General features: G+C 37.1%; 1 pseudogene; it reads right to left on the bottom strand.

The window, feature by feature from the left end:
• Nucleotides 1-380: 380 nt before the first annotated feature.
• Nucleotides 381-15,460, bottom strand: LOC137037147 (H-2 class I histocompatibility antigen, K-B alpha chain-like; annotated as a pseudogene).
• Nucleotides 15,461-15,505: the final 45 nt, after the last annotated feature.

The raw sequence follows: 15,505 nt of genomic DNA on the forward strand, positions 1-15,505 counted from the left end.
TAAAATGATGCTTTAGTGTTTTGTGACATCTGTGACCAAGTATTTTTTGTTTATTCATATATTTTCTATTCATTCATAAATATGTTAGAGAAATAATTATTATTGGAGTGCAATAAAATATATTCATTTCATAAAAATTCAGTACCCATCTGAACAGCACTAAAGGGTTAAGCTTTTATCCAAAGCAATATGATTGGAATAAATGGGAATTCTGTGCATAAACATCCAGACACAAGAGTAACTTCTTCATTACCACCATCACCACAACATACAAACATCACAAATCAACCTTTGATGCTTTATGCATATTTAAAACATTTTATACATTGTACTCAAATGGTAAGGAAAATAAAAATAAAATATGAGGTAGAATGCGCTTTTTAGCACACCGGAGTCCTCCTTTTGCGAGTCACTTTCACCGTTTTATATCTGATGTCCTCATCTGAAACATCAACAGAGAATTATGCATGTAACACATATTGTGTGTCATCCGTGTGTGTATGCATGTGTTGCTGATTCATAAGAAGTTCTCATATGAATATGAATAATCCACGCAATTATTAGTGCATGAGCCAAAATTAAAACTACTTCATTTCTATTGGTGCACATTAACCTGTTTACATCCCAGTATAGTCAGTAGATGCTCTTGATCAAAACACATCAACACACACTGGACTGTACCTGCAGTTTGGCCTGGGACTGAATCTTCATCATTATCACCATCACTAAGTCGATCTACCATTTTTTTCCCTTTATATTTCAGACACAAGTGAAAGTTTATCTCGACTCTTCCAGGTGTATTGAGCGCATTACTGCCCCTCACTGGCTGCTTGATGGAATCACACTTTCGTTTTCATTCCTGAGGTTCATGATTTCCAGTCGTAAAGGGATTTAAATTCGTTGTCGACCGCATCTTTAAAAATGCATCCTGGACACGCCTCTTCGTGAGTCTCAGCCAATCATCGTCTTAATCAGATCCTCCTCCCTCACGTACTAAATGACATTCTGTTGTATATTTCAGATCTCTGTCTAATCAGTTTCTTTAATAAAAGCTCTTACAAGGCAAGTGTGAGTAACGCCACACAAACATTCAGAATAACATGCAGCAGATTCATCCATCACATTTAGATAATATATGAGTGAAATCAGTGGGATTCTCCAGATGTTTAGGTCTCTTTGGGAATCATTGATCATTATGTTTGAGATCTGAACAGATTTAGTTAATAAAATATGCATTAGAGACAAAGAAAAAAAACTTCTGAATGAAAAGTTTTGTTCATTTAAACTCTGAAAGGGCTCATTAAAGGACTCATGAACACTTAGTGAAGATGCATTCATTTATTACAGTGCACTATGAAAACAGATGTACAAAAAGACACATTTATGTTTCACTGTCAAAATCTGCAGAATGAAGAAAAAAACAAACATTATAAATGCATTTAACCTGTTGAAGTGAAATGAGGCACTTTACTGTAATTGTTTGTGGCAAGCAATATCAATAGCACTGACTTTAAGAATTAAGTTTCATATCATATGTTATACATGCAGAAGGATTCTGCACATATTCACTCAAAAATGAACTGGGACTTTACCCCATTTTACTGTAACTGGTTCAGTCAGACTGCTGTGAATGAGCAGACAATCATAAGATCCTTCATGTTTTCTGTTGATCTTCACACTGATTCTCATCTGAAAGGTTTCATCATCATTTGGTCTGATTCCAGAAGATGTTTGATCCTCAAGATTAATTCTGTACAATCTAATGTTCATCTGAACATCTCTGGGGTAGAAACCAGTGGCCAGACACGTCAGAACCAGAATACTGTCATCATCAGGAGCTTTCCTCACAGAGACATGAACATCTGGAGAACCTAAAAAAAACATAAAATTTTTTAAAATAAAATATTTCCAAATGATTTGTTTCTGTGCTGTGAAAAAAAGTGTTCATGTTCTTAAAAAATACTGATGATGACATCATGATCATTTTTTTAGGTGAACTATCGCTTTAACCAAAAATGTTATGCATAATTCATAATCTAATAACATCATTAGCTGACATACATATACTGTATATATAAGACTTGTCTTTTATATTTTAGACCAAATTAAAAGGGTTTCATTATGTGAAGAGCAGTTTATTAGTCAAAATCAGATCCGTTCAGCAGGCAGAAAGCTGAAACCAGACAGCACATCAACAACAGGACTGATCCAAAGAACAGAATCCAGCTAGCTAAATCTGGTGCAGAGCATCTTTTCTCTGCTTGAGATTAATGTCTTTCTGTGCATTGTCCTTGATAAATAAATAAAAAAATAAATAAGAGATCAAACCAAATGAGAACATTTTCAACAAAAAAGTATTTGTTACTGAATTATGATAAATCACCTCTTTATCAAGATACACAATCAGTTTATTAATTTAAAATGATGTAATCAGAACTTACTCTTTTTTGAGCTGTTAAATGTTGAGATCCAGTCAGTGCAGTTCTTGAGGAAATACTTGATGAACTTGTTGCGTGTGAAGATCCCATTTCACTTTGGTTTCTTTGGCTTTGGGGTTTTTATCAATCCACTTCATATAGTGTCAGAATTAAAGGATATAAAATCCTCTCCATCAAATCCATATTCATCAAAGACAGTCAGATTCACTGTTCCATCAGGAAGTTTCTCCAGTTCACAGCCAATTATTCTCTGAAGAACATGAAGCTCTACAATCACAGAACAACACTCATGACAAACTTACAGTGAATATAATGTCTGATAATGAATGAGAGTAAATCATGAATCTCACCAGAACACTGTGAGTTTGTGCAGTTTGTCAGAGTCCTGATCTGATGAATGAACCAGTCTCTAGAATCAGGAGGATCTTTAGGTGAATTTGTCCAGTCAGAAACAGTCCGACCGTCTCTGACCCAGACTCTTTCTTCATCACTGAAGTGTTTGATCCGTCTGTCATCAGCAACAACCACAGCACTGAACTCTGGGAATGTGTCTGCTTTAGTCAGGACTGTAAACATGTAATGGAGGCTGTAAACATGTTATGTTTTATATGTTCTTCTCTGGAGAACATATAAAACATAAACTGTGTCAACAGAAGCGCGCGCTTCCTGTCACATGTAAAACAACAGGTGCCAAAATTAAACTAGTCTATGGAAAACAAAATAATATATGCGATAAAACTGTACTTTATTTTAGGCTAGGCTATATTAAATTTTATAAAATTATAACATTTATTATAGTTTGTTTATAAGTGACTGCAATTTGATGGTTGCGATTTCAGTTTCTTATCGACAGTCTAAACTAATAAACTGTGTTCTTACCTTGCAGCACATCGCTTTCGCTAAGAAAAGGGAACATGTGTTTCTGCTGAGAGAAATGTCTGATATCAGTGAAGATCTTTATACTGAAGGATCAGGTTTCACCATAACACACACACACACTTAATCAAGACTCATTTATTTCCTAATACTGCACATTTAAAACATGTTGTCCAAAGAATTTACATCTGTCAGAATCTGTCAGACACTCTTACTAGTGGTACATTCCCACTGAGCAAATTACGTCCAGAAGACGTCTTTTTTAGGTCTTGTCTCAGGTTGAAAAGACGTCCACTGAGGGGCCAGAATGAAAGTTTTTATGACGTCTTTTTTTGACGTCTTCTGGACATCCGATATAGACGAACACGCAGAATCACCAAAGGAGAAATATCACAATTTTTAAGCCACCATCGTGGAGATGAGTGTTTGCTTTAGTTGGGCTCTTGACCCTTGCCTTATTAATATTAGAGTCTGTTTGGGCTGTTTTAACTCAGTCATAACAGCCAGACAAGCAAAGAGAAATGATCAGGTGTTGGTTAAGTTTTCACATAACCATTATTTGATCTGATTCACTGAACTCATTTAGAGCTCAAGCTCTGAGTTAGATTTACATTATTGATTACAGCAGCACTGTGATTCTACAGCAGAAGATCAGCTTTATCAATATAATAAAAAGGATTTCACATAAAAAATTTCCTCTTAGGCACACACAGACATCAAGAATCAGCCCGTGAATCTCAATGACGGTGACAAGCAACATATTCTGATCAACAGATCAACTCTGAACATTAGAAAACAAGCTACTAAAAAGTCACATAAACAGAACAAAATAAAATATGAGAATAAAGAAAATTACTAAGACAATTCAGCTCATAATTTATTCATGCAGCAATGCATGATGGGAGCCATGGATGAATTTTGATTGGTGGCTCCCAGAATGCACTGCAACATGCTTTTTGATGGTCACCACTGTTGAGATTCACGGGCTGATTCTTGATGTCTGTGTGTGCCTAAGAGGAAATTTTTTATGTGAAATCCTTTTTATTATATTGATAAAGCTGATCTTCTGCTGTAGAGTCACAGTGCTGCTGTAATCAATAATGTAAATCTAACTCAGAGATTGGGCTCTAAATGAGTTCAGTGATTCAGGTTAAATAGTGATTACATGAAAACATAATCAACACCTGATCATTTCTCTTTGCTTGTCTGGCTGTTATGACTCAGTTAACAGCCCAAACAAACTCTAATATTAATAAGGCAAGGGTCAAGAGCCAAAAGTCAAAATTGTGATTTTTCTCCTTTGGTGATTCTGCGTGTTCGTCTATATCGGATGTCCAGAAGACGTCAAAAAAAGACGTCATAAAAACTTTCATTCTGGCCCCTCAGTGGACGTCTTTTCAACCTGAGACAAGACCTCAAAAAGACGTCTTCTGGACGTAATTTGCTCAGTGGGTTAGATCAACACATGTTCCCTGAATCAAACCCGTGTCCTTGTGCTTGCTAATGATCCTGATTATCCATGTTACAGGAACACTGTAAGGAACGCAGGTTGATATATAATCATGATTCAGCAGCATAATGAAGTAAACGTTACAAAGAGCAGTATAAAACACACAAAGACAACATGTTTTACAGACTCAAAAACTAAAAACAGAATAATGAGTCTCCTGACAGGATTTAAAAACATCATGTGAAAGAAATGACGTTGATTCCAGCAGATGGTCATAACATGAATCCAGTCATGTAGACTTTAACTTTGAATGCTGAAAGTTGAAACACAATAATAAAACTTACAGTAGATCATGTATTGCAAGAGAAGAGAGGCTTTATGAGGTGAGGAATGAGAAATAAAAAATAGGCTATTTTTTGTTCGATTTAGCACTATCTAGTGATTAAACTAGCTTTAACATGTCTAATTTTTATTTGTTTATTGTTTCATAATTATTTAAACAAAACAATTAATCTAGGGAGACCTAGTGACACTCTTCGTTTGAGCATCAGTAACTCAGTGCCTGTTCCTGTCACAGTTCAGACATTAGATATTGCCATCCATTCAATGTGAACTTTGGGATATCACACACTCAAAAAAATGATTCTAGCTGCTTGTTCATTTTATTTAAATAAAATAAGCTGAACCAACACAAATCTTTAGTTTTTTACTTAATTGGCATTCGCACTCAATTGTATTATGTTAAATGAAATTAAATTTGCAAAATGTTAGGTCAACCTAAACCATTTGTGTTGGGACTACATGAATCATTTATGTTGCATTGATTGAACCTGGGCAGTGGATTTCTAGTTCCCAGCATGCTTTGCGTAGGGAAAGATTGGGACAGTAAATGTTGAACTTAAGTGCTGTTTAATGTGTTTTTTTAGTAAAGGGAAATACCTTTTAAAGTTTGAAGTTCAGTTATATTTGACATTTAAAAGAGTTTATGTTATGTCGATTTTTTGAGGTTACCATTATGCTGAAGTGTAGACCTTGTGGTTAGGCTCTAGGTGGCTACGTAAAACAAATTTATATTGTTCTCAACAAGCATTAACTGTGCTCAAGCCAGTAATGAGAAGTTCTTTATCTGATCATTACTTGCATGCTATAAATGTTACTTACCATATGAATAAGTGTTATTTTAGTTTAGTTTTTACAGAAATATAAATAAATTAGTTTGAGGGCCAGCACAAAATTTACACAGTCTACATATGGTCATCAGCTTTTCCCCTCTCAATGGTCATGAAACATGTATGTCTGTGTACAACAGCTACTCAAAACCTAAGCACAAGCGCACATCTTCACCATGATGGTAACAAAAAAACAAAAAAAACAAAGCACTGGTTGGATCAACAAGAATGAATTATGTTCAGGAAACATACACAGAATACGTCAAATGAAACTGGTGTGATCTCATTCAATTAGGATGAATTTCACTCATTAGTACAATAAACCTAGCTTAAGTTCAAATAAATCAGTTCAACTGTGTGGAAATAGGTGTCATAATTGAATTAAGTTAGACCAACAAGTTATTTTTTTGAGTGCATAAAAAAAAAAAAATATATCGTTGGATGGAAATGCAATAAGCAGAAATTCTAAAAAAAAAAAAAAAATCACACACACACACACACATACACACATACACAAACATGAGCTCAATTGAAGCTGATAATGTTTTATACGATAAAAAGATGTGCATAAACTATGATGGAAACATTTATCCCTCAATGTTTTTGTCTTAAAGGATTAGTTCACTTTCAAATTAAAATTTCCTGATAATTTACTCACCCCCATGTCATCCAAGATGTCCATGTCCTTCTTTCTTCAGTCGAAAAGAAATTAAGGTTTTGGATGAAAACATTCCAGGATTATTCTCCATATAATGGACTTCAATGGGCACCAGACGGTTCAAGGTCCAAATGAGTGCAGCTTCAAAGAGCTTTAAACGATACCAGACGATGAATAAGGGTCTTATCTAACGTATACGCAATTACGTTGAAAAGGTCAAGCTTGACAGGCGGAAGTACAGAGACGCTGTTTACGAGTTAAAATTGCAAATACTAACCCTGCGTCTCAATCAGCTCCCTAGTTCCCTAGGTCGTGAATCAGTATATCATGAAAGTGAATGTGGCTGATTCCCTGATCAGTGCCTTGACTACTGAACTGGGGAGCTGATTGAGACACACGGTAAGTCAAACGTGTTTACAAAAAAAGGTAAAACAACTAATAGTTCTTCCATCCTGTGTTGTCAGTGCCATCAGACTGTAATACCCTTCTCCATCAGAACAAAAACACCTCTAAAGGCGGTCACACACCGGCCGTGCACATCATATATGCGCGAGCTCAATTTTGACTCGACTCCTGATAGAAGAGCTGAACAATGGCAGTGTTTTACATCAACAGGGAAACATTACATATGCTTTAATATTTCGCACTGAGGTTAGTGTACATGGAAAATGGCACAACAAAGCAAAAGGAAAGAAAAAGCTACGTTTATTATACATTTTTAGACTTTATTCAAGCTGTTAAACTAAGAATGTAAAACTGATGTATCTTGCAGCAGTCAGAATGTACATTAACGATGATTTGAGAGAACTATAATATACATTTAATGTAAAACAATGTACATGGCGCTCTGTGGCGCGGCAGGATTTTGAACAACTTCTTGAGTTGTAGCTGGGCGCCGCGGTCAGGCGCCGAATGTTGCACAGTAACGTTGGAAATCCATTTTGGCCGGTAAGGCAGCAAGATGGAAACAGGGACTCACCGACTGATTCTAATGGCGGGATTGAAATGGTCCAGTTGTGGCAGCATTTAGATTCCTCCTCTGTTGGCAATGGTTGGTATTTGCCACATGTTCACCACCCATAGACTGGCACCACCACGTCTCATTAGATCTTCGTCTACCCGATGCTTGAGAGGTGTGCAATCTCTTCCATCTGCCTAATTTCTTCCTCTGTGTATTCCGGTTCAAAAAGGCAGGGCAGGGTGAAAAACTCGTCACCTCGTCCGACATTGTTGTTTTACCTTTTTTTTGTAAACGCCGTTTGACTAGGCATTTTCAATTTCAACTCGTAAACACCGGCTCTGTACTTCCGCCTATGTCAAGCATGACCTTTTCAACGTAATTGCGTATTACGTGACGTCACGAATGCGCATTGCAGAACAGAGCAAGGCGAGCATTTGTGCTTATAAAACTTAAACTTGTTTATTTTTTTTTAAACGACCGATCGTTTCACTAGATAAGACCCTTATTCATCGTCTGGTATCGTTTGGTATCGTTTAAAGCCCTTTGAAGCTGCACTGAAACTGTCATTTGGACCTTGAACCGTTTGGGTCCCATTGGAGACCATAATATAGGGAAAAATCCTGGAATGTTTTCATCAAAAACCTTAATTTCTTTTTCGACTGAAGAAAGAAAGGCATGGACATCTTGGATGACATGGGGGTGAGTAAATTATCAGCAAAAGTTTACTAAAAAGGTGAACTAATCCTTTAACAGGGGATGTGACTTTTTTTAAAAAATAAACTGTTACAATTATCTCCTCCCCAAACAACCATGACATGGTTTAATTGAGTAAACTCACTTGGTGTAAATGATCATGTTAATGGTTTTCTTCGTAGAATGTTTGATAAAATTCTACCTGGTAACAGCTGATTGGCCAAAAATACCATTTTAGTTTAGCACACTATTATATCGAAACAGCAATAAGTATTAGATGTAATACTAATTCTTAGTTTGTTTTCCCCCACATTTATGATTTACTACAAGGTCAAATAATGAGATAAACAAATGACTTGGCTTTGCAATTTATAATACTCATTACTTTTTAAAGATGATGAGTTTGAGTTTGACGTTAAATACTATATGCTAATTTGAACCAGAAGTCACTGTTAGTTTGACTTTCTGAAGAGTGTAACACTGTGACACTGATCTGTGTCCGCTGAATGTGTTTGCTGTGGCACTGTGATGATGAACCTGGACAATGCCATCATCACTAGAGCACTAGTGCTCAGCATTTTTTGTGTTTGCATTGATTGTATGAAAAGTTTGTTATTTGATGCATGTTGATATATATGTATTGAGGGACAATACCAGCAGCAATTGTTCAAATATGGTAAATGTAAAAGAGTCACTGTTTTAATATATTTCTTTATTTTTTGTTTGTTTGTTTGTTTGTTTATTTGTTTGAGTGGTTGTTTTGCATATTATAGCAGAGGTTAGATCTTACCTTCCAGGGTTAGTATTTTAGAGGTTGGCTCTGGTAGCACGTGTAGCCAGAGCTTGCCTTATGATCAGTCATACCATTTTCTAAAGTGGGGAGAGATTTGTTAATGCTATGATGTGTTAAATGTTTCTTATGTGTTTATATGTTGTGCTTGTTGGTATTATGATAATTGAATGTAAGAAATTAATTGCTGAATATGTATTTATGTGACATTCTTATGCTATGAAGTTATGTGAGAAGTGTTACGGGGAAAGGTTCCACCCAGGGCCGTGCACAGACCTTTTGAAGGGCATGTGCTGAAACTGAAAAAGGGCACCCCCCCTCCCCCACAACCCACCAAATAAATAACACAAAATAATAGTCTCAAAAGCTATATATATATATATATATATATATATATATATATATATATATATATATATATATATATATATATATATATATATATACAGGGTTTCAGGGCTTCTTTAAAACTAATTATACAGCAAACTTCTGTGAGCCATGTGCTTGAAGATGTTTATGACTTCACTGTGATCCACTGGGATGTCACTCTCAACACACATTAATACACACACATTACTTTCTGCATGATAAAATATAACGAAGCACAGTGACCTGATGATTCTGTTATGTTTTTAGTTTACATTACTGTAGTAAAACCATGTTTATACGTGTGAAGACGAGCGGGGAGTATACAATACCACAAAAAATATATCTAGCGAGCAAACACATATTAACATCGTAAACATTAACCATACTGTGTGACCATATAATATGATTAAATGTTAATGAATGAAGTGTATCAGCAGATAGCCATCATAAATCAAAGAAGAAATTTCTTAGAAATATATTTTACCTAGCTGACGAGGATCACTCAGTCGCTTTGTGTCAAACTCAAATGCAGTTATGCTGGGTTTTTGACACTTCAGTAAAGTTGGTTTTATATTCACACATTCGGACATCCGTATTCAATAGCTTGTTAATCACACTACATTGGACATTCAGTGGACATCCACAAGTAAATATGCCATTAAAACAATACTTGCCTATTTTGATCGACTGTGAAAAATGTTGTAAGTTGACAATCGTTGGTTGTCAATATCATGTCGCTGCTTAAAATTCGCAAACATTAATTTATTGCACATTTATTGGAAAGTCTGAATATATCAGAAGTCCGAATGTGCGAATATAAAACCAACTTTACCGAAGTGTTTTTGACATGGTTTTTGACCAGCGAATGTGTGCAAGTGTGCAAATGTGCAATGTGCAAAAACATCACCACATTAGGCTACGTCATCATCAATAGGTTATGAGCGCTCAGTTTTTCCGGTTGTAAAATACGTTTGGCCAAAATCTCAATTTATAAAAGATGTAATACTACTGTACTGTATGCACAGGCAATTTAAGGCTATTTGTAGGCTATTGGCTATGACTAACTTAGATGGCAAATGCTAGCCCCCTACCTCTCTCTCCGCCGCCGGTCTCAGGCCTCAAATGCATAAAATATGAAACTTTATAGACATTCTCGTGTTTCTTTCGTAGAGACAACGTTGTAGCCTACTTATTCAAACAACAAGATATTTATTTACCGTTGCAAGACGTTCAGCTGCTCTGCTGTGGAACTTCAGTTCGCTGCACTCAGGGGGCGGAGTTAAGAGGTTTGACTGACAGTTTGTGCGGATCCAAAAAGATTTTGTCACAAGCTCGTTTTAATACTTTTATTAGGCTAAATATATTTGTAAATCAGACAGACAGACGTAAACGGCGACCAATAGCATTGATTTATTGAAGAAAATAAATAAATAAAATAAAATAAAACGCCTCCAAAAAAAAGGGCACTTCGTAGTGAAAGGACAAAAAGGGCATGTGCTCTGCACAGGTTGAGCCCTACCTGTGCACGTGCCTGGTTCCACCCCGTGACAATGGTTTGTCCCACTAGTGTTTGGCGGGAAACGTCTAGGCTACTATTAGGCTTGTTTGAGATGCGCCTAGCCTCGCCTGAAGTTCAGCCGAGAGTAGGCGGCTGCAGTGTGGGGAGGAGTGAAAAAAGTGCAGGCAAGACGGACAGTTCTCTGTTCTCGTAGTGGATCAGAACCTACGAGATCAAAGGCGGATATCACGGGATTCACACTCGTGCGCTGTGTTGCTGATAAACTGGATGTAATTTAAGTTCTGTTGCTTTTATATGAAAATAAACATAATGAACAAGACACCCAAAGTACTTGTTATTTATTTCCATTCAAAAGATGTGTGTATCACTCAATTTAACTTTAATTATAAACATGTTTTTATATATATTTTTTATAAATGACAACAATCATAACCCATACAGAGATCGCAGTGTCAGAGAGTTTGGGAACATTCACACATTACTTTTACACATAAAAACATGATATTAGAGTTTTAAAATCAAACATTTTAAATCAGATCAATAAATCACGGTTGTTTAAACCAATAAGCATAAAGCTGTGTCGTCAGCAAGTCGTTTCCCATCGTGCTTTTGGTCAGCGCAGTCGGTGGAGAGCAACTGCGCTCGACTGCAGAATCCGACGCGTCCACCTCGCTCTCGCGAGAGGTTTTTGACACACGTCGGCATGACATCAGAGCAAGGCGGCCCACCCTCGGACACATTTCTTATGGAACGCGAACGGGGCCATACCATAGACTGTAAAAAAATATGGACGTAGTGTCCGTGACGTCACCCATAGAGTTCTGAACAGCAGTTTTGACGCGAAAATGAGGCCGATGCCATCTTAGCTGCGCGTCACAGCACGTCACTCCCGGATAACTGAAAATGGGCAAAGAGGCGGGACGTAGTTGGAGCCCATGCGACTGGTTGCTGAAACCACGCCCGCCTAGCATATCTATCTTAGATACTATCTAAAATATTAATAAAGATAACAATATCATTAGAAAGTACTAAAGGTTTACTGTCAATGTACAGTGTTTTTTAAGATAACGTTATAGATGCTCCAACACCAGTAGGCTAATTAATTTGTGTGGTGTGTGCAAATAACACAAAAAAATCAACTGGGACTTCATACCTTTAATGAAATAGAGATCGCGAGATGAATCCAGTCCATTGCACTTGGGTAAAATGTCCATTTCAAAACATAAAAAAACTACTTTTTGTTCATAAAAGCGTTAAATCCATGAAATCTTTATATATTATCCATCGTTTGCATTATATCTTCAGAATGATTTGCTCTCCATCATCGTTCTTCAAGAAAGGATGCAATCTGAGCATCGTTTATAATGTAAAACTCTATACGTACATATATAGGTACCAGATATCTGTATAACTCTCAAATGTTCTCTCAACATATAATTTTTCAAAATAGTGCAGCAGTTTTAGTTATATCCAAGCAGTGCTGTCAGAGTTGTATATCCTCCTGGTATTGTCACTGTAGTAAATCTCAGGAACAAAACTTTTAGCCAATGCCACGACGATCCAACAACATGTGTTCCGCATGAGAGCACATGTACACAGACTGACATCTGTCTCGAGTATGCAGCAAGCCATATATTGTATAAAATATTCCAGAAAAAAGCACAAATACCGCTGAGATGCCAAATTCAGCGGCTGAAATTAGCTGCTGAGTTGACATGATGGCTCACAGACAGCAGCGCCAATCCACCTGTCACTCAAGTGACCACGCCCTTAATTATGCAGAACTTTAAGGCTTAATATAATTTAAACGGATGAGTTATAAAAAATTCACCCCCCTCAGAGTTGTCATGAAGGGCAAAATTAGCAGTATAGACCAAAACTCAATTTGAACCAGAGTGTAAACATGTTTTTTTCTGCTGTAAACTTGGCTGTTTTAACATGATGGTCAATGAGATTCTGCTCCCTTTTGCAGCCTGTCCCTAGCGGCCAGTCGATGAATCGCAGTTTAAGTTACTTCCGTATTGGCTTCACGAGAAACTGGGGGAGGTTGCCGCTTGGGCCATACGTACCATCGCGTCACATATGCAAATATAGTCTCAAATACAACAATTTCATTGGCTGCTGTGTGTGTTGTCGCGTTGACGAGGACAAACAGTGCGTGTTGACACGGTCAAAAGTCACGCGTTTCATTTAAAGACATTTGGCCCCGTTCGCGTTCCATAATTTCTAACCGGCATGCATCTTGCGGTGATCACCAGTGATCAGTTCTGCACAGAATTTGCTCATCTCAAACAAGCCTAAAGTAACCCCCGTTCCTAGAAGGAGGGAACGGAGACGTTACGTCGATACTGACGTAATGGGGTCCCATTACGTCAGTATCGATGTAACGTCGAACGTGACTGGCTGAATGGGAACTGGTCTATTTAATCCATTGTCTGAGTATGTTTGGGGCATTCTGTGTATGATGCAAGTGTATGATGCAAGTGTTTGAACATGTTTGTCTAAGGTGAGACACGCAGTTGTGGATGTGCCACTAGGCATTGTTTAGTGCCAGGTTTTGCTGCTCACAGCATTTTTTCTTTGTGTTTTAGCACAAGTATAAGTTGAATCAATTTTTGTATTATATTTTGTTTTATTTTCAATTTTTCTTTATTATTATTTTTTTGTACTTTGTTGGCTGCACCAAAATAAAGCATGACTGGCATTTGGGAAAACCACTCCTATGTACTTAGCATTCCTAACTCTTCCCTGGCCTCTCCACGACACACAACATGACAGGCACTTTTGATCAGACCACAAAACAGAAGCATCTCTCATATGTTTCACTGCTGTAAAACACCATTTCACAATTCACCAATGTCCATTTGACTGAAATGATTCAAGAAATTTTATGTAACACATTTAATGTGATCTTGACCCTCAGAGTCATATTTTAATGGAGCATAAAGAACACAATAAACAAGAACTGTCATAAATATTGTTAATAAATAAGAGCTTTAGAAAAATAGAAAATGCTGATGGGTGTAACGAATGTAGCGGTTCGTACAGTTATTAATCAATTTATGGATGAAATATGAATATAATAATTCATAAGGTTTTATGAATAAATTATGATTCATATATCGACCCAACGGGGAATTAAAGATATATTGTGAATCAATTACAACGAATTATAATCAATTACATATATGATTAGTTCTGGTTTAATAATTATTTAGAGAAACTGTTCGTTTGTCCAGCAAACTTAGTCCCTCACAGAATATTATAAACGGAGTTATTCTCTGGCCATGAAAATAACTTGCTATTATAGCATCAAAGCATAAAGCGATCGAAAAACGTTAAAGTGACTTGGTCTTCAGTTGAAAGAACAAACAGAACAATCGAGCATGAATTAAGTGTTTAATATATGCAGCTATGACTACAGGGATTATACTACGTCTAAAATATATACAGAAGGTATACACATATATATACACAAGAGTGAAAATGAAGAAAAGACAGGAAAAGAAAGATGATCAAAGAATGGCAAATTACACAGTCAAACCTTTTTGAGAGAGCAAGCACAGAAATCAGTTTAAACAAATTTCAGGTAAATTCTAATACTTGCGTATTGGTTCAAGTCCGTGTGTAGCAGTTTCAATGCGCCTAGCTGGGTTGGTCCTTTCCGAGAGGGTTTCTCCGGCGGGGTTTTCAAAACAAGGTTTAAACTGAAGAGTAACTTAGCCGAAGAGAGAGAAGAGAGAGAGAGTCTAAGGAAGTGGTCCTCCTGAGCTGCGCGCGTGGTTGGTAAGCGCGGTCACCTGAGGCGTCCGGAGAGACGTGCACGAGACGATCGGGAGATCACCGGGAGAACAAAGGAAAAGGTGTGTGTCGTTGTTTTTATGGAAACCCAAGCTAACACACCTCCTGAATTGTAGCGGCCAATAGATGCGCAGCACTATTTGGCGGGCAAAGTTCCTTGGTTTGGTCTCCTAGATGAATTTGCTTACTTAATGGCTATCAGACCGGATTTCGAGATCGAGTGCTTTCTTCACAGTATCATTAAACACATAGAAAAATGCATATGTCAGCCATGTGACCCACCTCAGTGAATAACTCGAGTCCGGAGCTTTACGGAGAGACCAAACTCGACAGATCAAAAAGGCATAGACAAGAAGTTATGGTTTACAGACAGAATTCCACTATTAAAATGCAAACTAGCACAAATACACTCATTTAAACACTAGGAAACATGCATAGGCCCTAAAATATATGATGTATATATTTCAGCATAGTGGTAGTTTACATATACAGTTAAAAATGTATGATTGTGTGTTTCTGTGTGTGTCTGTGTGTGTGTTTTTTTGTGTCCCTGTGTGTGTGGGGTGTTGGAATGTGGATCTGGTCAGTCTCTGGGGGGGTGCTCCTTTTGAAGTCACCGAAGTGAGGAAGTTGGGAGTTTTTCTGTTTACCCTCGCAGGTCCACAAAAGTGTCAAGTGGGCTCATCTTATGGCAGACTGTTCGGAGCCGGGATGGTTTTACAACCCAGTCCAGCATGCTAAAAGCGTTCTGAACATTCCAAAGTTTATTGATTATCCTGAT

Source organism: Chanodichthys erythropterus, chromosome 15 (assembly GCF_024489055.1).
Source record: "Chanodichthys erythropterus isolate Z2021 chromosome 15, ASM2448905v1, whole genome shotgun sequence".
NCBI lineage: Eukaryota > Metazoa > Chordata > Actinopteri > Cypriniformes > Xenocyprididae > Chanodichthys > Chanodichthys erythropterus.